General features: G+C 38.3%; 1 protein-coding gene across 20 annotated transcripts in view; it reads right to left on the bottom strand.

Annotated features, from left to right (window-relative positions):
- The window catches only part of Adgrl2 (adhesion G protein-coupled receptor L2), a 655,342-nt gene that overhangs the window by 162,967 nt on the left and 466,956 nt on the right, over positions 1-25,419 (bottom strand). Inside the window, exon 1 of one of the 20 annotated variants that reach the window (XM_070007405.1) lies at positions 14,434-14,451. The exons of 17 other annotated variants lie outside the window; for them this stretch is intronic. The gene's annotated coding sequence lies outside the window, so the exon portion shown is untranslated. Of the gene's footprint in view, positions 1-12,419; positions 13,173-13,771; positions 13,789-14,433; positions 14,452-25,419 lie in introns of those variants that run through there. 2 more of the 20 variants (XM_070007404.1, XM_070007403.1) reach the window with 2 other exon arrangements.

The raw sequence follows: 25,419 nt of genomic DNA, 5'->3' as shown, positions 1-25,419 counted from the left end.
TTTAAATTTTGTTAGATCTCTATTCAAAGAAATCTATTAAGACAGATAAAAGAAATGCTTTTCAAATATACAAAAATAAAGATTTTTTTTCCTATTTTTTACTTACTGTATGTACTTTTAAATCTAAGAACAATGGAAATTTAAAACAATTTTCCATTTTTTCAAATAACTTAAAACACATATTCATAGTTTTGCATTTCAGTATTCATATATGTGGCAAATGTATTTTAGATGTTATTTGGGATTAAATAATATGTTAACTTCCATTTAAAATATTCAACATATGTTATAAAAAATCATTTTTAAATAGAAAAATCTACAATTTTACAAAGCTTTTAAGGAATTATCTCAAATCTATACTCATACCATGTATTTCTTAGCTGGTATACTATTTTGAAGAATATATTCTACTCCTAATACAGCTTATAGTTTAAAAATCAAATGTGCGAATATTACATACACACTCTTAAACCACATATACACTGTTGAACACATACATTCCATTAAAAATATTCCTCAAGACTAGCTCATAAAAAAATTGAGAATTTACCAAACTTAGTTATTTTAAATTGATAATAAGCAGCTACCAGTTAACTTCCTTTCCATAAACTTCTTCAATAGAATACATCAACAACAATACTTTTACAAGAAGGAAAATCTAACTTTTCAGTAGCATTTTCTTTGCAATCCATTCAGATTTCACTACTTTGACAGCCACCAAAGAGTCTACTTTCAAATTTAATACCAAGCAAGTATAACTTACCCTCCCTATGCCTTTCCAATACCATGAGAGAAGTTATGCACCTTGTGACAGTTACCCAACAGCTTCCTAGAATGAATTCTCCAATAACCCTTTCTGCAGTGTGAAGGGAGCTGTGGTATTAGCAGGATAAGGATAATGAACTGTAATAGCAGATTGCACTTTCCAGGACCTATTAACTACCAGAAGGGAAAAAAATCTTTTTATTACATTATTTAAGACAATGACAGAAACTTGGCATTAAGGAACACCTATCAGTAATCCTACTGGAAAGAGTGTTCGTATACTTTTGTAAAGCCTACCATTGTAATCCTATTGAAGTATAATTGCTGTTGCAAACATTCTTTGCCTGTTATAAAAATGCTCTGCATGAATGTAGCATGGACTTGTTAAGATAATAATAGAGGGCCATGAAGTGACAGTAATATTTACACAAAAGCCCATGCCATTACCAAAGAATCTATTTTATTAAACATGTTTGCTTACCTAGAGGGTTTTTCTGTGTAACAGTAACAATCTGATGCTTCAAGAGATTAGCTAACAAAACAATATAACCAAAACAGTGAGTGTCATTAAAAGAAACAAAGCATTTTATAAAACTAAATATATTTTTTATTTTGTTGCATCATTCCTTGATAAACTAGTGAAAACGAACTATTACATTTCTTTTCAGGAATGTGCAAGTGGAGCGCTCCTTTTTTAACCTCCAACAAGCAAATTCTGAATAACATTAACCTAACAAAATGTAAAAAGAGAGATTGAATTTGATTTCTAATAGAATTTTAAAATGTGCTATCATCAAATTCACTAGATTAAGTATATGTAGGTAACAGAAAAATTGTGGTCACTAAAAAAAGACCCGAATGTTGATAACCCTAATTACCAAAATCATGTGCAAAATTGAACTATTTCTAGGTGTTTGGCTTATCCTTAGAAATTCAGTTGGCACGGAGTTCATAAAAAAGAATGAGTTTCAGTCAAATGCTGTCTATTATGCTTGCCTTCATTTTTATTCCAAGTTAGTCAGCAGTTTTCTTGATTACTTCATATTAGGTGCTTATTGGTAGTTTCCTTGTTTAAGTGTCACTGCCCTAATTTATCCATTATCGCCTGCAAGTAAAAGTCATTAATCCGAAGTGAGCCTTCTTGGTTATTTTTTGGGGGTTTTTTTCCCTAAAAAAAGGGAACATGCAATTCATCTAATTTGATCTATTAAGTGGGTAAGGATACATTTTCTTTGTAATCGATTGAGATTCCATTGTTCAGAACTAATTTACTACTTAGTTTATGCTTAATGGTTATTTAGTATTATTTGACAGAATCAGAAAAGCTATCTAAAGAGCTAGTATCTTTTTTAATGATATTTTTAAGAGCCGATTCCATCATTCCTTCTAGAGATTAAGTGAACCAACCCACATGTAAATGAAAACTTCTAAATGCACCAGATACCTTTATTATCTTTCACATTATTTTTAGCTTTTTTAAGAGACGATAGGAGGGGCACATTTGTAATCTATGAATACAGGAAATGATAAATATCTGGCACTGAGCTATTAAGTCTCACTAGAAATGAGCTAATGCCTTACTACCCTGAGAACCATTTTCTTGGAACAAATATATATATATATATATATATATATACACACATACATACATATACATATGTTACTAAGATGTAATTTTCAAAAAAGGAAATTATCCATTTATAGTGCCCTAATTATTTTCTCTCATATACAAGCTCCCTCTGCAGGTAATAACAAGATTTAGCAAAAATACATGAAATAAGCAGCCAGTGCCTGTTTAAATTGCAAGTCAGCCTTCAGAAGAACACACAATGTTACCCAGTCTTTTTTTCCTCCACATTTGAGTAAAATACTGTTCTTGAAAAAAAATCTGTGGTTGAACATGATTATTCTTGTCTTCCACCTGGTCAAGGTAGCCTGGAGAGGCAGAATACACAAACTCTGCACAAAGTCAACCAGGAGCGATTAACATGAAGTGTATTTGGAGAAAAAGAAAATATTTCCTGGCTTGCACTGTACCTGAAGTGACAGACCACCCCGCAACAAACCTGCTACAGCCCCTTTAATTCATCCTTTGTTACAAGAAGTACACAAAAGTGGCATGTTAGTAGTATCAATTTACAGTGAGAGAGTGCAGTTTCAAATGAACAAAGGCAGTAACAAGTGCATTTTGCTTCTTGTTTTGAATTATTGCAAAGCTTAAGCCTGGAGTATTTCTGAAAAAAAAAATCAATTCCCATTAATTCAATACAAAGAGGGGGAAAAATCCGATGTGGGTTACAAAATAACTTTATCCTGCAGTATTTTTTGCAGAAACTGTTTTAGATTTTTCTCTACCAATTTTTTTTTTGGCCCAATTTCCTTTCTCCAGGTACACAAAGAATGTGGTGCATCTGTGCCAAGAAAATAAAAAGAGGAAGAAAACAGCTACAAAGTCCTCAGGACAACAAGCTACCAAAAACTGCTCTCTTCTCTTTATATCTTCCTTCCAACACACATAACACCTTTATAATGTGTACACCACCGTTGGAAACTTTAGCCAAATCAAATTCAACTTATCTGAAAGTGAAATGACAAGCTTATAAAATGTAATTTTTTAATTTTCTTTTTTTAGACAGTGTTTTATTACACAGTCCAGACTGCCCTAGAGCTCATGTTCCTCCAGCCTCTACATCCTATGTGCAGAGATAACAGGTGTGAACTGCCACACTCAACAGCCAAAAGGTAAAGATTCTCATTGAACAAGTGAAAATATATGCCTGGGGTGTGGCTCGGTGACAGCGTTTGCCTAACATGGGCAAAGCCCCAGATTCCATCCACAGAACTATAACTATAGAAAAAATATAAAATTAAAAATACAGAAACATGAGTCCTAATTCTTTTGGGAAACAAAGGATAGATAAAGAAGAAAGGCGACATTTTAGAGTGGGGCTTTTACTGAAGAAGAAAAGAAGAAATTGAAATTCTGCTTTAAACTAATAATAGCATGAAAACAGGCATCTGTACCGCATAGGTATCACAGCACTTGAAGCAGAAAAAGCAAAAGAACATGGTCATCACATCATTCATCTACTGGCCTATCAAAAGAAAGCACCTAATAGCCAAACATCTCCCCCCAGACAGACAGAGCTCAGAAAAGGGATAAAACTGAAATGCTTAAGACATCAAATGTTTAGTATAATAGTGTTTCTGAATTGCATACATCTTTTTTCTTAATGAAAAAAAAAAAGACATTATCTTTGTCATCTGGTGTCTCTGTCACTTAGATTTCCCTCATTAAGCTCTAAGAAAAATACATACAATTAGTAGCATACAAATGTATAGGCATAAAACATTATCAAAATTATGTTCCCAAACTGTTTTAGAAAGAATTTCACTGTAGGGGTTTTAAGAACTAAAATATACTTGATGCCCTGAGATTCAGCACCAAACACAAGCAGAGAAAACACTGTATTGAAGAAAAAAAAAAAAGTCTTCTGTAGTCTCTAATCAATAACCACAGTAGCAAATACTTTCAAACAGTGACAGGCTTTTATAAAGAGGAATAAAATTTCCATGCCGCAGGTACTGGTAGAATAAAGAAATAGTAATTCCAGGAAAAAAAAGTATTTGTTTTAAAGTAAAGATATAGAGAAAGTCATTTTCAACATGGTTCTTTCTTATATATAAACTAATGTTAAAAATTGATAAAAAAAAATGTAGTCTACTTAAAACAAAAATCTATCAATTAACAACTTCACCTAAATTTCTGTAATTCTTTGCCCAATATATGGATAACTACTTTCCTAATACTTGAATTTTAAGAATGATTAAAATTAGAGCTCACTTTATTTTTTTAATGCAGAACTCTCTTCCTCTGTCTCTAAAAATGGATACTATTCCTATCCTCTACAAGAAAAGCAGTAGTCAAAAGCAAGGTCATCCAGACAGCCCCCAGCAGCAAGTGCCATTTTTGACAGTAATTGGGGTTAGATTATTCTGTCATCCAAATTCAGAGCAATAATCAGTTTGAATTGTGGACTGATGTAAAAATAACTTACAGAAGGATGCAAACTATGGGCTCTACAAACATTTTATGGTCCAAAGGCAGGACAGAGTTCAAGTCATTTCAAATTAGTTTAAAGAGTTCACTAATCATACACATTTTATATTTTAAATGTGCACAAATCTTTCAGCAACAACTGGCATTAAACAGGCATAAACAAAAGAATAGAAGATAAATAGGAGCCTATAAGAGGGGATAAAGTATTATTTAATAACCAAAAGAGTAAACGGATACCTTTTTTTTTTATTAAAAGTCTCCTGCTATAACATTTTTATCACTTCAGATGCGAGGATTACATTTTTCATCTAGAAAAAGATAAAGGATGGATTTTTCCTAACAAAATAAATAGTTTCAACTGGTGCAAAGTGTAAAGATAACCATCTTTTCAACTTCTGTATCTCTTCTGGGTAAGAACAAATCCTGCACTTTTATTTCCGTTTCAGCTCAAATCAGATTAATAAAAAAAAATTTAATCCATCCTAAAACAAAATTAAAACTTGACTATATTAGTTAACTTATATTTGACCTGCCTGTTTTGAACCTTATGTTTTTACTTTTACAAAGTATTGAATATGTCCTTTAAAAGTCTTCCAAAGATTTGTTCAACTTTAAAGAAACTCCTTGGTAAGGCAACTAATTTTGGCACTGAAAGATTAAGATTTAATCCCTGTGTGTGAATTTTAATGTTCATAACATACTCCACACAGCCGGGGTGGGAGGGGGGGGGGAAATCAATGACAAAAACAACAGGGGCCAGCTTTGCTCAGCATACATTTTCTTGTCATGTTGTGATTAATGCTGTGCTCTGTAGAGGGAGACATTACATCCGGGCTAAAACAGACCCAAATTTTACCCTCAGGCAGAATTCTGATTTAAACATCTCTATTTAAAGTGACATTTGTCCTCTCTTTTCAACTGGTTTTCCCCCAAATTCCAGGAAGTTGACTTCATGACCAAAAAAAAAAAAAAAAAAAAAAGCCAGGCTGGTAGCTGTGAGCAGAGGCTGTGCCTGTTTGCCCACTTGGAGGAAGCTGGGTTCCAGAGGAAATCCAGGTGGTAATAAAACAGGTGGCCCACAGCTATCTGTTATGATGAATACCATGTCACATTATTGCTGTAAGGATTTAAGATTTGGTATAATACTAGAATCAGTAATAAAAATTTCTGAAATGTGTTTCTGTTACTGGTAATCAGCTAGTTATCCCTTTCTAATGGATTGGGTTTCTTTTGAGCCATAAAGTGAAATCTAGTATTTCACTACAGTAATCTGACTACCAACCAATTACAAATTCTAGAAACCTAGAAAAGCAATTACTAAAAGCAAATCTGTAAAACAAACAAGAAAATATAACTAGAAACAGTTTCATGTATGTCTTACATCTTCCATAAATACAAAAAGGGAAGGCAATACGGAAAAATGCTCCTAGTACAACTTACTAGGTAAACAAGTGTATGCATATTAAAACAGGCACCTATATCCTTGCACTGTGAAACATGGTAACTTTTAATATTATTAAGCAATTTAGACACTGCTGGCAAGTTCCTACTAACCAAAGTAATCTAATTTCTGCTGCTTTCAACCTAAATTGATTTTTTTTTCCTTTTAGCCATTCTAGTAATTGAACAAATTTATACAACTGTGATGGGATTTTACTTACCACCACACAATGCATAAAATCCTCTATGAAGACAAACTGTATTACTTCATAAAACTGCATTTTTGTTGTAATTAAACAAATTGTATTTAAACTTGTTCTGTGCTTCAAAAGCATTTTCCTGTAAGCTACACTTCCCTTGCAGGTGTGAAGTGCTTAGTTTCTTCATTCGAGCTACACTTTTTCTTCTTCAGATAATATTTGTCAAATTTAAAAGAGCTTTACAAGTTCTATTTTATAGAACTTGGTAAGAATTAAAGTATCTTACGAACTCTTGCCTACATTTAAGCAAGCAGATAAATTATCTTTAAAAATATAGATTTATTTCAAAGCACTTTTCATGAATTAGAAACTTCCTTTAAAATACCACAGCTCACCTAGAAATTAACTATTTATATCAAAATGATAGTAAAGGATATCTGTAGTTTATACATATATGCTTAAGAAAACCTACACATTAAACTCAAAATGCTAAACTGAATTCCCCTTAAAATTTAGACATAAGAGCCTCTAATTATTCGTTTTAAAGTTGTTACACTAGGGGAAAATCTCTTTAGGATTTAAAGCACCTAATTCTAGTAATTAACTGTTCATTTGTATATTAAAATTTCTTTATGCTTTTTCTTAAAGCATTAAAAAACACCATTTGACCAATCTTTGAGAGCATGTGAAGTATCAAAAAGATTTTAGAGAATAATCTTAATTTATTTTTCCGATAACATCACTCTAATTACAGTAATTTCAGTGATTAAATACTTTTCAACCTTCTAACCTTCAATCAAGAATTATGTGAAGAAGCAGATATTTGGGTGAGGCCAAAGTGTTAGGTAATAGAAAAGCTACTAACATATAATTTTAATCTTTTAAATTGAAATGTTTTCATACTTCTTGAAAATAGGTAACATGGATTGATTTAGGTAACGAGATCATTTAAATCATTTAAAATTTAAAAAAAACTGATATGACCAAAAACACTAAAATTGACTTGCAGGACAGTAGCAAGTTGTATTTTTTAATGCTTTGACAAAATTAATAAGTTGTCAAGTTTTTAGAAAAGCATACTGGCAAATAATCTTTTGCACTTTTCTAAAATACAATTATACATCATATTCCTAACCTATAGCACTTTGAATATAACTTGTTTAATAGCAATCTTTTTCTGCTGCAGAAAAGTAGGTAGACATCAAATAAGCACCCTGTCCTTCCATACTCAAAAATCAGATACAATGAATTGAGTCGAGTATTATAGTCTTTGAACTTTTTGTAAAAATAGCACTTTATGAGATGTTAAATTCTTCCCTTCCCAAAACTATATTTCAATCTTACTATGAGTCCTCATAATCCAACGCTCTTCAGCATCAGCAACTGGGCAAAATGGTGTCGCTTTTTGTGAAAACGAAAACAGATTTCTTAGACACAAGTGTTTCAGCCATTCATTGGAATAAATTACAATGTTGTCTATATTCCATGTTACCCATTAATAAACTGATTATTTACATTTTTATTTATAGAAGTTAGGTCAAAAGAGTATTCCGATAGAAAATAAAATAGCAACATTTTATGACTGTGATTTACAGATTTCTGGTTACCTTCTGACCTTCATGATATCTCATGATATTCCCATGCTAGTTAAAACACTAAAATACTACTTTAAATTTTTAAAGAGAACTTGGAAATGATTAAGTAAAGATCTAACCCTAAGTAAACCTTGGTTTTAAAGACCTTCTCTTGCTCATTTTAAGAAAGGAAACACCCAGAAGTCTGGTGTTAACGTTTCTGCTGATTGTGAAAACTGCAGCAATAAAAACTCCAACTGCTTGTCTTAAATTAAGACTTGTGGTGCTGCATATGAGATCTGTATATTTACATTAGATTTTATAACATTTGGAAGTTATGTTGTCTGCTTTGATGTTACTCCACTATTAACGCAGTCAAAAGACTGAACAAAAATTTAATTGGAAATTCTCAAGTCAAAACTTGAATTGGTTTGTTCTACATTACATGGTCCAATATTCTGATGTCCCCAACTACCTGCTCCCAGAGCGATTTGCACTTTCAAATTCCGTTTCTTTTGCCAACATACAGTTATCCAGTGATTGGAAATGGCAGCTGAAGTGCTCCTACAATATATTAATTTTTCTCTAAGTAGTCCAATTTTCTCATCTCCTCTCTTCCTTCCACTATATTTTACACCTTTAGAGATGTGCTGAATTTGGTACTGCCATCATCTGAAATGAAGAGCAATGTTTTCAAGACAGTTTTTGATTATCACTAATGGCTCTAGAGGATGGTGTGCTTTTTCTGAAACACACATATTCAAAGCAGACTAGTTAACAGCAACTTAAGTGCAATAATAGCAATTACATCGAAGTGAGCTTTATTTTTTAACCACTAAAGTACTTCCTAAACAAGTACAGGGATTGGATAAATAAGTTATTATTACATGATTTGGGGATAATAATGTACACTTGACACATACACACACAAAAAAAAAACCTCACGTTAATCTGCAAATAGAAAATTGTCACCCCATTTAACTGTAGGCCATAAACTTTAGACAATTAAAGATGGACTTCCTTCCTTGTTAAACTATTAGGTAAGAATTAATTTTCACAATTAAAATAAAAGCAAGGAGACTTCAACATTTAGGAAATAATCTGTACTCCAAAGAGTATCAATTGCATCCAAAAGCAATCCACTATCAGATAACAAAATATGAGCTTACAAATCTCTAGATGTTCCTTGAAACACATTTTCATCTTAAAACTAGGTTTCCCCAGAAGTTGGATGATAAAAGTTCTCTCTTGACCCTTCTGCTCTCCATAAACTTACCCACACCCTTCCTACAGCTTTTTTCATTCATAAAGAGAAATTCAAACAAGAAAGCTCTCTGCAAATGTAAAAAAGTGAAACATAAACTATTTTTGAAAACTAAGCTGAATGTAAGTTTACTGTCTTGACAACAAAACCAATTTTTTAAGGAACAAAACTCAGTTATCTATATGAAGAGTTATCTCCATAAGTAAAACTCGTAAAAATGTGGGTCTTCATCACTTAGTAAGCTTTTCCAAGATCAAACTTGCAACGGAAGTTATGCTAGTAAAGTTCAAGTTAAGTTTTCAATTTTTAGCATTCTGTACTTAAATTTTCCCTTATTAATTTAGCAAACAAATAGAAAAGCCATCCATTCCTTTCAACCCCAAAACGGGTACCTTTTTATCACAAAATTTGCGTTGTTTTAGAAGACTTAATAATTAAAATCTATTCTCCTTTTACTAAAATAAGGAAGTATAGGACCTAGAAAAGCATGAGGTTGGGTAGAAAGCCATCTAACTCTCTAAAGGGACCCCAAAAGACAGGGAACATCGACTATCATAAAACAAAAGGTGGCCCTTTTTCTAGGAACAAACCATTTATCAACAGAAAATAATTGTCTTGCCATTGGCGAGGGCTCCACAGAAACAGACAATGTTTTTGGCTCACATAATTACAAAACAGTAAAAGTTCAGAAACACAGCCTGAATCCACCTCCCTATTTTTACCCTTTACAAATCTCGTTGCCCTTTGGGCCTCAGCTTGGAAGCAAATGGAAGACAGGCTGAAGTTTTCTCAATTGAGCAGAAGCTAAGAAACCTTTGATATGCTAATATCCCCTTCAAACGGTAAGAATTCACACTTGCATTAATTCAAACAATTTGTGCAGAATGATGTGAAATGGCACCTCTTTTAGAGGCGAGCAACAAAAGGAGAGAATCAGGATGTCTGAAGAAACTAAACAACAGAACATTTGTCCCGTACTATTCTTTTATCATGCATACACTTACAGCAGGGTGGAAGGAAGGGAAAAGCAAGAAAGTTCCAAAACACACCTGAACTTAAGTAGGTTTTCTTATAAAGGGTTTCGCAAGCTTTAGAAGGATACTAAGCTCGAAGTTCCAAAGTTACCTTTGGCTAGGTGCAAACAGTCTGAATCCAACTTGGAACGAAGCCACAGACACCATAAAAACTTCTATTTTTTTGTTTCTGTTGTGAGCCAGGATTTGCCTGGCGTAGTGTCTATTTATGTTTGCCCAGGCTCAAAATGATTTAGTAAGAGATATCCCAGCAGGTAATTATTTACCAAACGGATGTGACTTTCTCCCCCGCGCAAGGTGAGGTGAGCCCCGAGTACATGGGGAGGGGCAGGCCCGAGACCTGAGCACTGAAGGGAAATGAATGAACCACTACGTCCATCACACGCACGCCTGGGAAAGCGGACCCGAGCAACCGCACTCGCCGTGTCAAAAACGCAAAAGGGAAAGACAGAGAGAGAGAGAGAGAAGAGAGAAAGAAAAAAAAACCAAAATCAAAGGCTTGGGGGCGGAGTGAGGAGCGCTCAGAACCTGGCCTTTGTAACGGGAACCAGATGGTGAGTGGCTGCGGCTCAGACGCTCCCGGGCTGCTTAGAGAAGCTGCTAAGCAGCCTGACACCTTTCAAGAAACAGGAGGAAAACATTTCCTCGGTCTGAATCGGAGACAGCCAGGTTTGTATCAGGAAGAGCAGAATGAAGAGGGCGGGGGGGAGGGGGCGAGGAAAGGAAGACGGAGCGGGGCGGAGGGGGGGGGGGGTCCGACCGGGTAAGGCTGGTCCCTCCAACTATGGTTTTGGAAGACACCCTCACCCGAAGATCACACAACACCGATGAGAGATAACACGTTCCAGAACCTCCACTAACCCAAAGCAGCGTAGTTCAAGCCGAAAGCGCAAACTTTGCTGGTCCCCTCCCCACTGAAGGGGAGTCTTGGCAAGCACGCCTGCACACGGCACGGGCGCCTTCGCCGTGGGGCTCGTCCTCGCCTCTCCGTCGGGAACCCTCGCTCGGGAGCCCCGGGGATCTCCCCTCCTCTCCTGCTCCTCCCACGCCTTCCCGTGGCTGCCGCTCCCAAGTTGGCACCCCCCCCCCAGCTACAAACCAGGACAGCCCACCCCACCCCCAGGCTCCCTACCTCGAAGGCATCCCGGGCCCCCGCCCGGCAACTTCTCCAGCAGGCAGGCCCAACACGGCCCTCGGCTGCCCTCTCACTGCGGGTCCAGGAGGTTCCCATTCCCCCCCTCCCCCCCTCACACACCTCCCCCCCACGGCCCGCCGGGTCCTCGGCCCCGCACAGGCAGCCCGCCGCCCTTAATGGTTGCCAGCCCCAGCGCTGGCGCGGCCACATCTGGCTGTGCTTTGCTGTCACCCTCGCCTCTCCACACTACCTAACCACGGGCAAGAAGAAAACGGCCAATCAACAACTCATTCAAGCCCTTCTCCACCGGCCACTTGCCCAGCACTCGCTCCCAGTGTTCAGCTGCCCCGTTTCACTTCCAGCCTGGGACGGGTCGGCAGGCAGAATGGGGTCCGGGGCTCTGGGCGCGGGGCGCGGAGCGCGGGGGGGGGGGGGTGGAGGGAAGGGGGGCGGCGTGATCCGGGCTGGGCCTGGGGCTTCGCAACCCGAGAAGCGCAGTCCCACCGAGGACGCGCCTCCTCCTCATTCCATTCCCCAGCCTCGCAGAGTAAGGACCAGCTGCACCTTCCGATCTCAAGGTTTTAAGAAATCCCCATCCGCGTGGTATGGGAAGATCTATCCTACGACACTCTTGCCCTCCCCGCCGTCTCCCCCGGACTGGTGCCTCGAGGGCGTCCCGAGGGCTCGTGGAACACCAGAGAACAGTCCTGCTGTCGCGCAGAGTTCTGCGGATCGATTTCGGCGGGGCGGGGGAGGGGGGGTGGAGAGGTGGCGAGCGCGGGTCCGTCTCGAGGCCCCGACGCACAAACACAAGCAGTCGATCCCCTAACTAAGCCGGGGCTCCCTCCACCTCCAGCATCCACCCCCCCCCCCCCAGCACAGGCGCAAAGCAAACAGGTCTCCGCAGCCGGGCACAGAGGCACATTGTTCGTTCCCGCGACTCTTACCTCCATCGGCGAGCGCGCCCCGGGGGAGGGCCGTCTGGCGCGGGGGGCCGTGCGGGGAGAGGCGCAGAGGACAGCGGCTGCCGGCTGCCGCCGAGGGAGGGCCGAGGACGGCTGCGTGCGGGTCGCCGGCTGCCGAGTCCGCTCGTGGGGGGCAGCGCCGCGGCTCGCCGGCCGGGACACGGCGCCGCGGCTCGGCGCGTCCTCCTGCTTGGCCGCCGCCGCCGCCTCCAGCCAAGCAGCCAGCGCCGGGCGGCTGCTGGGGTTAAGTCAACATTTTCCCGCAGTTTCCCACACGCCGCTCCAAGGAGAGGGGTCCACCGCGCGCGCACAGCCTTGCACGCACCCCGAGAGCGCACGCTCCCTTCGGAGGAAAAATAATAAGGGAAAAAAATAAAAAGAGACAAGACTCGGGAGATCGGAGCGCCGAGGGCTGGTGGAGACGAAAGCCTGGCAGAGGTGCGCAGACTTGGGAGTCCCCAGAAAGCGGCGGCCGAGGACTGGCGGGAGGGCGGGCGAGAGGGAGGGAAGCAGGGAGGGAGGGGCGGGCGAGCCGACGCCGGCGGCGCGAGGCCAACTCAGAGTGTCAGCGGCGGCCCCTCGGCCCGCCGTCCGCGCCGACCCTGCGGCCCGGAGCGGGACACCCCGGCGGACCCTCCTCACATTTCAGATCTCCCGGCCGGCCGAGGGTGAGCGGTTGGCCGCTGCTCCAGGAAAGGCTGGAAGGCGAGGACGCGGGGCTCGGAGCCGGGGGGGGGGGTGGGCAGGGAGGAGCCGGAGAAGAGCCGCACCACGCACAGCCACGAAGGGAAGCAGCCCCCCACCCCCCAACAATCCCAAAGAATTCTCCGGTCAGCTCCCGCTGGCGCTCCGGCTCCTCGGCGTGTGCGCGCGAGCCGAGAGAGTGAGAGCAGAGTGGAGAGAGGGAAAGGAGAGCGAGAGGGAGCGCGAGGGAGAGACCGGGGAGTGCGAAGTCCTGACACAGACTCTCGGCGAGGTCTGAACTGGAGTCACCTCCAGCCTCCTCCCCCCACCTCCTCTCCACCTCCTCCCCCCACCCGTCCCCACCTCTCCAACACACACCCCCCCTCCGGAGTTTGGCTAATCATATAAACATATTAGCGTCTACAGCAGCGGCACAGGATAAACCTCTCCCTCCTGATTTTTCCAGCCAGGGGCTCAGGCAAACTCAAAAGAAGATTATAGGCAGCTAAGTACAAAACGCGGAGCAGATAATCTATAACTCATTGCCGCCCAATGGCCATTTTCCACTCCATTTGAGCAGCTGCGGCGGCCGTGCGCCGGGGCGAGGGGAGGAGGAGGAGGAGGAGGAGGAGCGAAGGGGACACACTTACGGGCTGCAGCCGTTCGGGTAGCGGTGGCCGAGCAGCCGCCCCAGGACAAGCAGGCCTGGGCTCCGCCGGTGGGGCGGCCGCTGGGCTGGTCCCGGCGGCGGGAGGCAACGGCGGCGGCGGCGGCGGCGGCGCCGGGGGGGGGGAGGAAAGGGGGGGCTAAAGACGCGCGCACGCGTGGCCGAGAAACGCGCCCCAGAAGCGGCCTGTGCTGGCTGGCGCCCCTCCCCTTCCTTACCCCTCCCCATTGGCTAGTCCCCCCCCCTCATCTCCGCCCCAGGTCCCGGGGCTGCCCATCCACCCCCAGCCCATCCCTACACCCATTCAACCTCCACCTTTTTTCCACCGCGCTCCCCACCAACTCCGGTCACCCCGCGCCAGCCCCGCCGCGCGCTCCGCCGGAGGAGCACGCTCTCCATCCTGTCCACACTCGCACTTTAAAAACATTGATTTTTATTTCGGGAAGCGGGTGAAGGGTATTTGGGAGAAAGCGGCGGAGCGCGGCGCTCCAGCCTAAGCGGTTGGGACGCCGGAGACGAGGAGGTTGAGAAGCTGGAAGCGGCTTTGGGGAGCCCACCCCCCCCATCCCATCTTCCCACCAGGCCCAGCAGCTTTCCCCTTTGCCTAGTCTTCCAGGAAGCGCCCAGGATGCATCTTTTACCCACCCATATCCAGGTTTTCTTTTTTCTCCATGCACTGAGCCGGGGGGCCCCCGAAACTTTTAGTTTCCGCAGCCCTCCTTTTGTGTGACTGCGTGGAGGAGAAAGAACGTCTGTTCTGCTCGCCGAGGCTGCCTCCGTCCGGCTGCGGCGCGCCGCGGCGCGCAGGGGACGCTCCAGGGTTAATGCGTCTTTGATACCTGAGATTTCCGGCGCGCTCGTTAATGAAAGTTACATTTTCCCCCCCTCCTTTAAAATCGCGATGACTTTTTCTTTGTAGTTGCATAGGGCTGGCTAAACTTTGACTTTATTGACTATATTTCACAAGAGCGTTCTGTTTGTTTTTGATTAAACTCCCAAGCATAAGCAACGGAAGGAAGGAAGACTGACTACAAGGTTCTTTACTCCCAAGTACATTCAGAGTGCTGTTCGGTCTGTTTCCCCCATTTCCTTACATTGAAGCAGCTCTTGCTCTTGTCCTCGGATCACACTTCCTTGCCCCCAATCTGCTGGCAGCGTCAGCCAACCGCCAGGCGCAGCTAACGACAGACCCAAGCTGAAAGATCCGACTGAGACCAGGCGCAATCACGCTACAGAAACGTTTTAACAGCTAATCAAAGTGTCCACTGCATGGGAGGGGAAAAAAACATCAAACCTGGCTTCCTTTTTTATTTTAATTACAAAATATCTGAGCTGAAAGCATGTAAGCTTTCAGATGTGTTTATAAACCACTGATTCTACCAATGGACCCAGCTGTTTGCCTGGGGGAGGGAAGAGGTGGCTGATCCTCCAAGGTTTAAAACCTATAGATTCTATAAAATAGGATGAAACTTGAGCTTCTTTGCTATCATAAACAATATGGACTGTTTGTTACTGTGGGTATGTTGTAGTCATCATACTTCAGAAATCATAGCAAGCAATGTTATTAAAATGTCAACGGGAGATTGTCCAAAAGACATGAAGATCCTAAATACCTATCAGCGTTTTGTCACCAAGCCAGTTTTTTGTACTACAAATGTGAATCCAACTCCACGCTGGTCGTGTTTGTTCTGGACTTGTCGAAAACCATAAGTTAAATGTACGTGTGTCCAAATAAGTGGAACATATTCCGTCTATTGTAAATTCTCAGATTAAAACAAGACCCTTTGACAATCTAATTTCTTCTGTTTCGTGTATTGGTGTTTTGATATTGTCACCATTTCAAAAGATAAAAGAAACAAATTAGAGTACTTAGTGCTTTAAACTGCAGACACTCTTCATTTTGAGACTTGCTAGCTAACATAGATGGAAAAAATATACACACTTAATGCAGAGCCGGTGTGAAACCTTATGACATAGCTAAGTTTTTACATCTGTCAAATTTTATACATACAACGGATCTACCTAGGAAAACTAAATCTGGGTACTTAAAGTAGTTGAAAAGAAGGCAGAAATATTCTCAGATGTCAAAGGTCATTTATATAATAGTATCTTTTAGAATTTAAATTATTTTATTCGGGATTTTTAAGCACAGTGTGAAAGTAGCTATAATTAGCAAATTTTTATCAAACAATTTTAGTCCTTTCTTTTGTTCACTCATCTGGGCATGATTCAAAAGAAGCCCCAGAGTACACACATCAGTCTAATCCTATTTTCTTTTGGGAAGCAAAACTTAGGCTGAAGTTTTTACTGAGTGAGCTTATTAAGTAATCAATAGACATTTTTGCCTGAATTAATCTGGCCGTATGTTGGCTCATTTACTTATTTGTCTAATTCTTCCAGAAAGAATCTCTGTAAGAGCCCACTGTCTGCATTTCATAGGCCTGAAATTCTTTGAAGCTCAAGAGGTAAAGTGAGTCTAAAGATACATCACAAAACAAGGAAGAGGCCTCTCGCAGGGAGAAGAACTTACCAAATGAGAGTTAAAAGTATAAGGAATGGAGAACAGCCCCTACAGATTTCAAATCTTAATTCCATGGGATGTGTATTCATAGAATTCAGACGGTTCAACATTTTTTTTCTAAGACTATAAGGCTGCTATTCTTTTCAAATTACATCAAAAAGTATTCCTTCACCATGACATTTTAAATAGGAAAGAACCTGTAATTCTTTCATTCTCCCTTATTCATAATAATACTTTAACTTTCATTGTATATTTTCAAGAAGAATTGATAGAGAAATCAATTCACTGTTATATTCAAGATTAAGCTGTTCCTCACAAACCTGCCATTAGATGAGAACACTGTAAACGACACACTCCACAGAATATGGCCACATCCAGAAAATACACCTGACACTCTGTGACAATTCAAAACATAATTTATAACAATGCAGGTGTTATGGAAGGGGGGAAAATGAACCAAAAAGCTTAATAATGTCTGCAGATGTGAGCAAGTTAAAGGGAGTTGGAATATGTAATACATTCCCTACAACCCAATCAATTTAACTACTCAATCTATATTATTATTTAAGTAATGGCAAAATCATTGACTTATTCATAATACTTGCTAATTGTTTTTTAAAATAAATTCTACAATGAACAATGGAAACACCCACTTCCATTTGTTTTATGTTAAATCAACATCTAACCACTTATGGTGATTTCATTCAAACAAAACAGAAGGAACTCATTAGCTTATGTGGTTAGAGAGATTGATGGGCTTCAAATATTTTAACCATACATGTTTTTTTCCAACTGTAGAAACGCATGTTTTTAATTTGAGCAGCTCTAAGTAAAACCAAAGATTATTTTAGTCAATGGGTTCACCTATTTCTGATACAGAAATTATGCTAATTTTAAAAGCTAATTACTTCCCAAGATTCTTTGTTTATAGGGAAATGACCAGGCACTTGTCAAAATATAAGTCTGAATAACAAGTTAAACACAGTGAAGAAATAAGAAAATGGACAAAGGTGAGAATTAATGTGAGTAGTGTAAACCAATAAAACATAGCCAATACTTCTTTTTGGCCCATTCCGGCAAACTTGGATGTAGATAAACCATCTCTAAGAGAGGTTACAGAAGTGGAATGGAGAGAAGATATTGTGACTTGGCAGTAGGCCAAAAATTGCCATGAAGCTTGAAGTAGCTATCAATAAGGAAACGTTATCTATATGTAGACCCTATTTTGGCTTCTGATTAGAACTTGTGAAAGTCAAAAAGAAATAAGCAAACAAAATCATGCAAAACTACTTGACTTTATAATTCAGAAACAGAAATAAAAGTCGTCAAATTATATCACAAATTTAACTCAGATCCTTTTCTTTCATCATTACTTTTAAAGTAGGCTTGGTGCTAAAACCAGCTTTCCCTAACACTAGAGAGTAAACTGTCTTAAAGCCGCAAAGCCGATCAAAGCAAGATGTTAATACCAAACTTTACTATCACTGTTTGAAACTTGTTAGCTTTGTTTTCATTTTTTGTTTTGCCATGCATATAGGTTGAAAAGAAATTAAAACTCATTGTTCATGAGAGCAGAAACATATGAATGCATTTGGCAAAACCTATACAGTTTTTACTATGACTCTAGGTTGAGTAAATTTTGCCCCAGAAATCCAAACCTTACCCAAAAGGTAGATATAGCAAAAGTAAGGAGAATTTAAAACATGCTACAAATATGATTATAGCATACAGTGCTTAATGATATTGTTTAGAAGTATATAATCATATATATTATTAACACCCATCATTTTATAATTAATACTTTTTTAAATGTCTACCAGTACAACTGGTTACATGACTTCTTTTCTCTATACTTCAGATGTCTCAATACGCGTAACTATAAGGAAAAGATTATAAAACTTTTATACATCTCAATTATTAGCCTCAAAAACAAGTAAATTAAAAGCAATATCCCTCATAATCATTGTTCCTCTGTGTTTTATTCAAAATCAGACTTCCTTTCCCATAGATTGTTCCCATACTCATGTTAAATCCCTGCACCTTGAGGATTTTCTATAATTGGGTCTTATAGATCTTCCATCAATGCTTCTGGCAAGCCAAGAAATATAGCAATAAGAATAGTTGTTTGTTTGTTTGTTTAAATGAAACAGCCTATCTTAACTTGTAATGATTATTTTGCTCATGATAAATACTCTTAACCAAATGTTGTCTTAGCAAAAGTATGTGGTTTAAAAGTAAAACTTCTCCATTCCCTTTCAATGTGTGCACATGTCTACCATGACAACAATAAGGATGACATGTCTTTCAACCTCTTCAAAATTGCTGAAGTTAACCTAAGAATAACCTATAATACAGCGCTTTGAGATAACAAATGGTAGAGGGAACTCTATTCTATCAGATTTAAACCGTTAAATACTACCAAGTTACATTTCAGTGACTAGTTCAAAGTGAAGATTTTTGACACTGGGAATACAATTTGATCATTTTTATCAACATTCATAGTAATATGGAAAAGCTTGCTTAAAACTTTAAGAGTCAGAAAATAAACTCATAAATGCCCTCTTTGCATTTTAGACAAGGATAAAATTATATTATTCTGCTATTTTCATGTTAGTGTGATCTTCAGTAGATAACAATAATAATTGTGATATATGTTAAGTATTTTAATCACAATTTTTATTTAAAATATTTTATGAGTTAAAATTGTATAACAAGCACCTCTTAACTTTAGATTTTGGTTGGTCCTTTGCTCATACAAATTAGCTGTAACACTTTTCACTTTTATAACTAATATGACTTTTTTTTTTTTTAATATTGTGGTTTGAACTTAGAACTTTGAGCTTGCTCTTCATGCTTACTGGCTCAACTGGTGCTCTACCATGTTAGCCACATCTCCAGTTTGTTTTTTGCAGGTTATTTCGGGAATGGAGTCTCTTGGTCTGTCACTGTAGTACTACAACTCTCAGCCTCCTAAACTGCAAAGATTTATAGGCGTTAGTCACTGACTCCTGGCAATTGTGATTTTTTAAAAACTACTTTTTGCTGCTTTAATTTTGATGATGTTTATTCCTTGGTTATATTTTGGTAAAAATAAATTGAAGAGTACAGAAACTAGAATAGCAATTTGCAAAGTAAAATACTGCCTATTAAAGTTATTCTCATCACATACTTTCTTGATAAGGGAATTGAACACTTCCATCTCTATTTTCAGAAACAATTTAAATCTTTATAATTCAGTTTTCAACCCATTGCTGATCTTCACAGTGGATTCTTAAGGTTGTTACGAAATCAATCATTTGGCTCCTAGACAAAACCATGAGGTAATCAGCATATGTTTTTGTGATAAGTAAAAGTACAATAGAAAACAAGAATTTTCTATAACTGACCTCCAAATTTAGAATCATATCATGATATTACTTTATCTTTAAAAAGTACTGGAATGTTGGTCACTAATGGCTCAGGCCTGTAATCCTAGCTACTCAGGAGTCTGAGATCTGAGGATGTTGGTTTGAAGCTATCCTGGGCAGAAAAGTCTATGACTCTTATCTCCAAGTAAACACCAAAAAGCCAGAAAGTCAGAAGTGTAGCTAGGACTCAAATAATAAGATGCTAGCCTTAAGCTAAAACACTCAGGGACAGTGCCAGGCATTGAATTCAAGCTCCAGGATAGACACACATATACACCATATCGAAATGGGTTTGGTAATGATAAGGTTTTGTTTCATAATTTTAATGAAAAAATTAAGAAAACAGTTGTTTTAAATTAATAATAAAAGCACAAAAATAGGTACCAGTGACGCATCCCTATAATTTTAGCTACTCAGGAGGCTGAGATCTTTGGATTGGTATTCAAAACCAGCCCAGGCAAGAAAGTCCATGAGCCTCCTCAATGAACCAGTGAAACGAAGGAATCAGCCCTGAGTTCAACCCTAGTACTTGCACGTGCATACACACATACACACACACACACACACACACACACACACACACACACACACACACACACACACAGAACATAAATAACCCACCCAGTCACTGCATTAAAAAATGATGTTGCTTAACCATCAAGTAGATAATTTGTTCTTTAAATGCATTTGTTTGATAGGAATTGTTTCACTAAAGCATTCTCCCTCTCTAGTACACCACTGCCCTATTACTAAAGTCACATAGCTAAAATATAACTAAAGAGGAAAGTTTGTGTTAATAAGATTGTTTCCCTTTATCATGGTATGCAATTTATGACACAAACTTAATTAGTACTATGGTCTTCACTATGTGGATTAATGGCCTAAATATAAACCACACATTTTTAATTGCTCAGACAATATAGAATACACTTCGAGAAAAACTGATTTCCTGTATGTTATCTAATGCTAATTGAAACACAGTAATTCATTATAATACTAGGTTATTGTATGTGAAGTCGTATGTCTCGAAGAAAAAGAAATGATAGATATAACAAGAAAAAATGTATAGCTTGTTAAAATCAGAGAAGTTGAATGTGAATGCAATCAAAAAAGGATACATTTTTAAGCAACTCATAAATATGAATTATTTTTTAAATAAAGTGAATCCCAAAGAGATTATCATTTAAAAATAAAATTACATGTAAGTAAATAAAGATTCAGAAAAATATCTGGAAGACTAAATTTAGACATGTTCATATGACTTAATATTTACATTTTCTTCAATGCCCTTTTGCAAACTGATTTTAAACTTCATATATGTATGTGTATGTATATATACATATATATACAAATCAAAATATTTCATGCAGGTGGAGATTTGAGAGGATACTGCTAGTATATTTGCATACATCGAATGTTCTGTATGGGAAGAAATCCTGTAATGTCAAATAGAGGATACTAAATTGAATGTTTGGAAAGCTATCTTTAACTACTTGGATAAATTTATGAGTTATCAAAAATTGAGCTAAATTATTGCACCTTAGAACTGAGGGAAAGTCTATCTTTGCCTGAATTTTCCATTTAATGAAAGAAGTGTTTAAATACTCTGTGGGTAGAGTATTAACTTCTACAAAACTGAAACAGATGTGTGTCCTAATATACCTTTAAATTTATGATATACATAGAACCCTTACATAGAGCTGAGCAGAGGCCAATGATTCTAATTTGCTCTAGATTTATAATAACCTGATCTGGGTTTTGTAAGTACTGCAGCACTTTAAACAAAATTAGAAAGCAGTTGTGCTTTGTGTGATTAAAGATGCAATTCCCTTTGGGGTAATGAGAAAAGTTAGAACATGTTTCTTTCTTTATGGATGTTTCTATAATAAACAAGAGTGCCATACATTATATATTTTTCTTACTATGATTTCCTTGTTTTTAATTATAAAATAAACCAATTGAATTTCAGTGCAGTCTCAAATTGAAACTATGCCAAAATTTAGCTGAAGAATGTGTACTGGGCTTTATAAAAATCCTTAAAATTTTTCTCAGGGTTTTAAGGTCTTGTTAGGCAAATACTAGTTCAACATAATTTTCTAGAAAATCCAAGCACCAAAAAGACTTTAGTGCCAAATACATTTCTAATGTAGAAAATGACCTGGATAAACTGTTCAAGACTAGTGGTTGCTAGATTCATATAATTTTTTAAAAATTAACTATTTTGTTACAAAAATAATAACATTTACAGCGGCACTATGTTAAGCTTCAACATCAGTTCCTAAACATCAAATCTATAAGATTACTTCATTTTAAACATTGTGAAACTGCTTCCTTAAAAAAAATCAGTCAGAAAGTGGTGATATAAATATCATTGTAAGTGAACATGTGTATATTTATGCATGTACAAAATAAGTACATGCAAAAGTATTAATTCGTTAAAAGTTTACCTCTCATGAAACCTTTATTAGCCCTTGAAGTCTTTGCCACTTCATATAAAATGATTTATCTTTTGAATAACAAGGTTCCATTAATCTATTTGACAAAGGAATTTTTAAATCATTTAAATAATTTATTTGAATGAATTATTTAAATTCTGTAAAATATATATATGAACGTGTCTATGTATATATCTGTGTCTATATATTTTTCTTCTAGCCCAATAACACAGACAAAATATAAAATAGGATTCAGAATACATTGCCCTTGGCATCAGCTACTTGTCTTAGGGTTGCCGTTCCTGTCCTCTTAAGCACCCACTAGTTACCTGGGACCCCATTACAGAGCCATTTGTGCTCAGACAGGGTGATTCCATGTCAAAGAAACCTGCATGTTAGTTTCTATATTCATTTTCAAGTTTGCATTTTTACCATGCTCTTCCAAATGTAAGGACAATAAAGACAATTACTCAACAGTCCTACAAAATCTGCTTCCCTCACCCCAGAGCTGTTGTTGCTACTAAAGTGATCAACCTACCCCTCCCCCAAAGAAATACTTTGTCTATGGCACAAGGGTAAGGACACACAGAAAGACAGTATGTATGCTAAGCAATCACACAAAACCCATTAGGATGTAAAGATGTATGTATTATTACGCTTAACGGGTATGCATGCAGACATTTTAACTGTATACTTCATCTTCACAACATATTTCACATAATTATCTCAACTAGATCTCAATCTTGTTCCTTTTTCTCTGAAGACACATTTTCAGTCATGAAAATAATGAAAAGTATTAAATAATTTCCCAAACTTAGTAAGGTTATATAATAAATTGATGTGTTTATTCTTTAGATTTATATTTTAAGTAGTTGTGCAAAGGGATTTCAATTCCACAAATCAAATTATGAGTATCTTATTTTATTTTTAAACATGTAGGAAAAATTAACTTTTTGTTAAATGTCTCCTAACATAGAAACATGTGTTTGTTCTTTTTTTTTTTTTGTCGGTCATGGGGCTTGAACTCTGGGCCTGGGCGCTGTCTCTCAGCTCTTCAGCTCAAGGCGAGCGCTCTACCACTTGAGCTACAGCGCCACTTCCGGTTTTCTGGTGGTTTATTGGATATAGGAGTCTCACGGTCTCTCCTGCTCGGGCTGACTTTGAACCGCGATCCTCAGATCTCAGCCTCCTGAGTAGCTAGGATTACAGGCGTGAGCCACCAGCGCCCGGCTTCATGTGTTTGTTCTTTATACCTGCCAGTCTCAGGTTTTGTTGTTGTTTTGGAAACTCATCTTTCAGTTTTCTTTGCTACATGCTACTCTTTTCCCTATGGTAGTTAGATTTCTGAGGGTTCATGAAATTTCCAGTTCATTTTGTAACCCATCCTTTCAATAAATTCCTCTAGCTTTAACTTCCCAGAGGCCACAATTTTGCACATATAATCTACCTTGTGTGTGTGTATGTGTCATTTAGTAAACTTGAGGTCTCTTCTTCTCCAGCCCTTCTCTTACTTATTCAACCACCCACAAATGCAATTGTAACCCTGTTCCAGTTATGAATATTAACTATGATACTCAAATCATGAGGAGGTATGAGAAACCCTTAAAAATCAAATGTAACTTTTAAAATTTCCGGATCAGACAAGCACAGTAGCTCATGCCTACAATGCTAGAGTATTACAAGTACTTCAGAGGCTCAGGAGGTTGGAGTTGGAAGTTGGCAAAAAGTTCTGAAACTCTTATCTCAACTAATAAAAAACTAGGTGTGGTGGTACATACCTGTCATTCCAGCTATTGGGCCAGCCAACCCAAAAGCAAAACACTATCTTAAAAATTAACCTAGGCACCTGACCTTGTGTTTCACTCCTGTAATCCTAGCTACATAGGTCTGGAGGTTGATGACTCAAAACCAGCCTGGGCAGAAAGAAGAGTCCTAGAGACTTCATCTCTAAGTCATCAGTAAAAATCTGAACAGATTGTGTGGCTCAAATGGTAGAATACCAGCCATTGAGCATCTTTCAATTTGCTTAAATTGGAAGTTTAAGGTCTTGAAATCCGGAAGTAGCAAAAGAAAGAGGGAGAGAAAGAAGAGGGCAGGAGGGAGGAAAGGAGAATTGGGATTGTCTACTATTTACAATGGCTTGCACTAATTTGAAACATTTAACATTTTCAGAGCTTTTTGAAGATTAAGGGTGCAACTATGGTTGGGTGATGGAAAGTATTTATGGAACAAATGAGAGTTATAACCATATAATCATGAAAGCCATCATAATATTTAGCTCAATATCAAGATAAAACTTCAAATATTATAGTGTTTTCACTGATACAGATATTAGAAATCAAATAATCTAAAATTTTATTAATGCAGATAAACATATACAAAAACTTACATACTTACAAATTTAATTAATTTAACAAAACTTGTTTAGTCAATTCACCAAAATACCTTTATAAGCCATATACAAATTTTCACAAATTAGTCATTACAGTGAAAATTTTAGTGTTTTTCAAGCACATCATTAATAAAATAATATTTCCAGGTAGGTTTTTAAGTAAAGACACAAAAAAGCAGTAATGTGTTCAAGGAATTCCTGGTTCTTATAAATAGTCTTATTGAGTATATATACATGTAACCAGGAAGGCATTTGTATTCCTGAATTCAGGACAGTTGAAGTGTTGGCTGGCCTTTCCAGTTTACCTAGCACAACTGTTCTTTCTTCTACCCTTCCTGTCCCAACAACTTACATAAGATAAAAGCATGTCCAGGGAAGGAACCTCAGATATTAGAATCACCATTGCAACATGGGGCATTTCAAGGGTTATGTTTTGCACATTAGCACTTTGGTTTTAAAGAAAAAACATCTTTGATAAATTATACATTATTCTAGAAAGTATTAAGCTTCCTTCTTAACTCATTTATTACTCACTAAGTTGTCAAAGCCTGAAACATTACCTACATGAACCCAAAAGCATTTTAACCAATATTATTCTGACAAATTTCTAGAAAACATTATTAATGTTATGGCAAAGAGGAAATTAATTAGTAGAAATTTCCAAGAAAGGAGATAAGACTGACTTTCTGCTGACACTTTAAATGTTGTTTCTTTTTGTTTACATTCTTGTTTTACATTACAGTTTAAAAAAAAAAATCTCAGGACATTCGTACTTTTCTAAGAATCATATTAAAGCCAGCGTTGGTGGTTCACACCTGTAATCCTAACTACTCAGGAGGCTGAGATCTGAGGATGAAGGTTCAAAGCCAGCACAGG

This window comes from Dipodomys merriami, unplaced genomic scaffold, assembly GCF_024711535.1.
Source record: "Dipodomys merriami isolate MVZ:Mamm:240054 unplaced genomic scaffold, mDipMer1.0.p SCAF_7, whole genome shotgun sequence".
Lineage (NCBI taxonomy): Eukaryota > Metazoa > Chordata > Mammalia > Rodentia > Heteromyidae > Dipodomys > Dipodomys merriami.
This window is presented reverse-complemented; position numbering and strand designations above follow the sequence as displayed.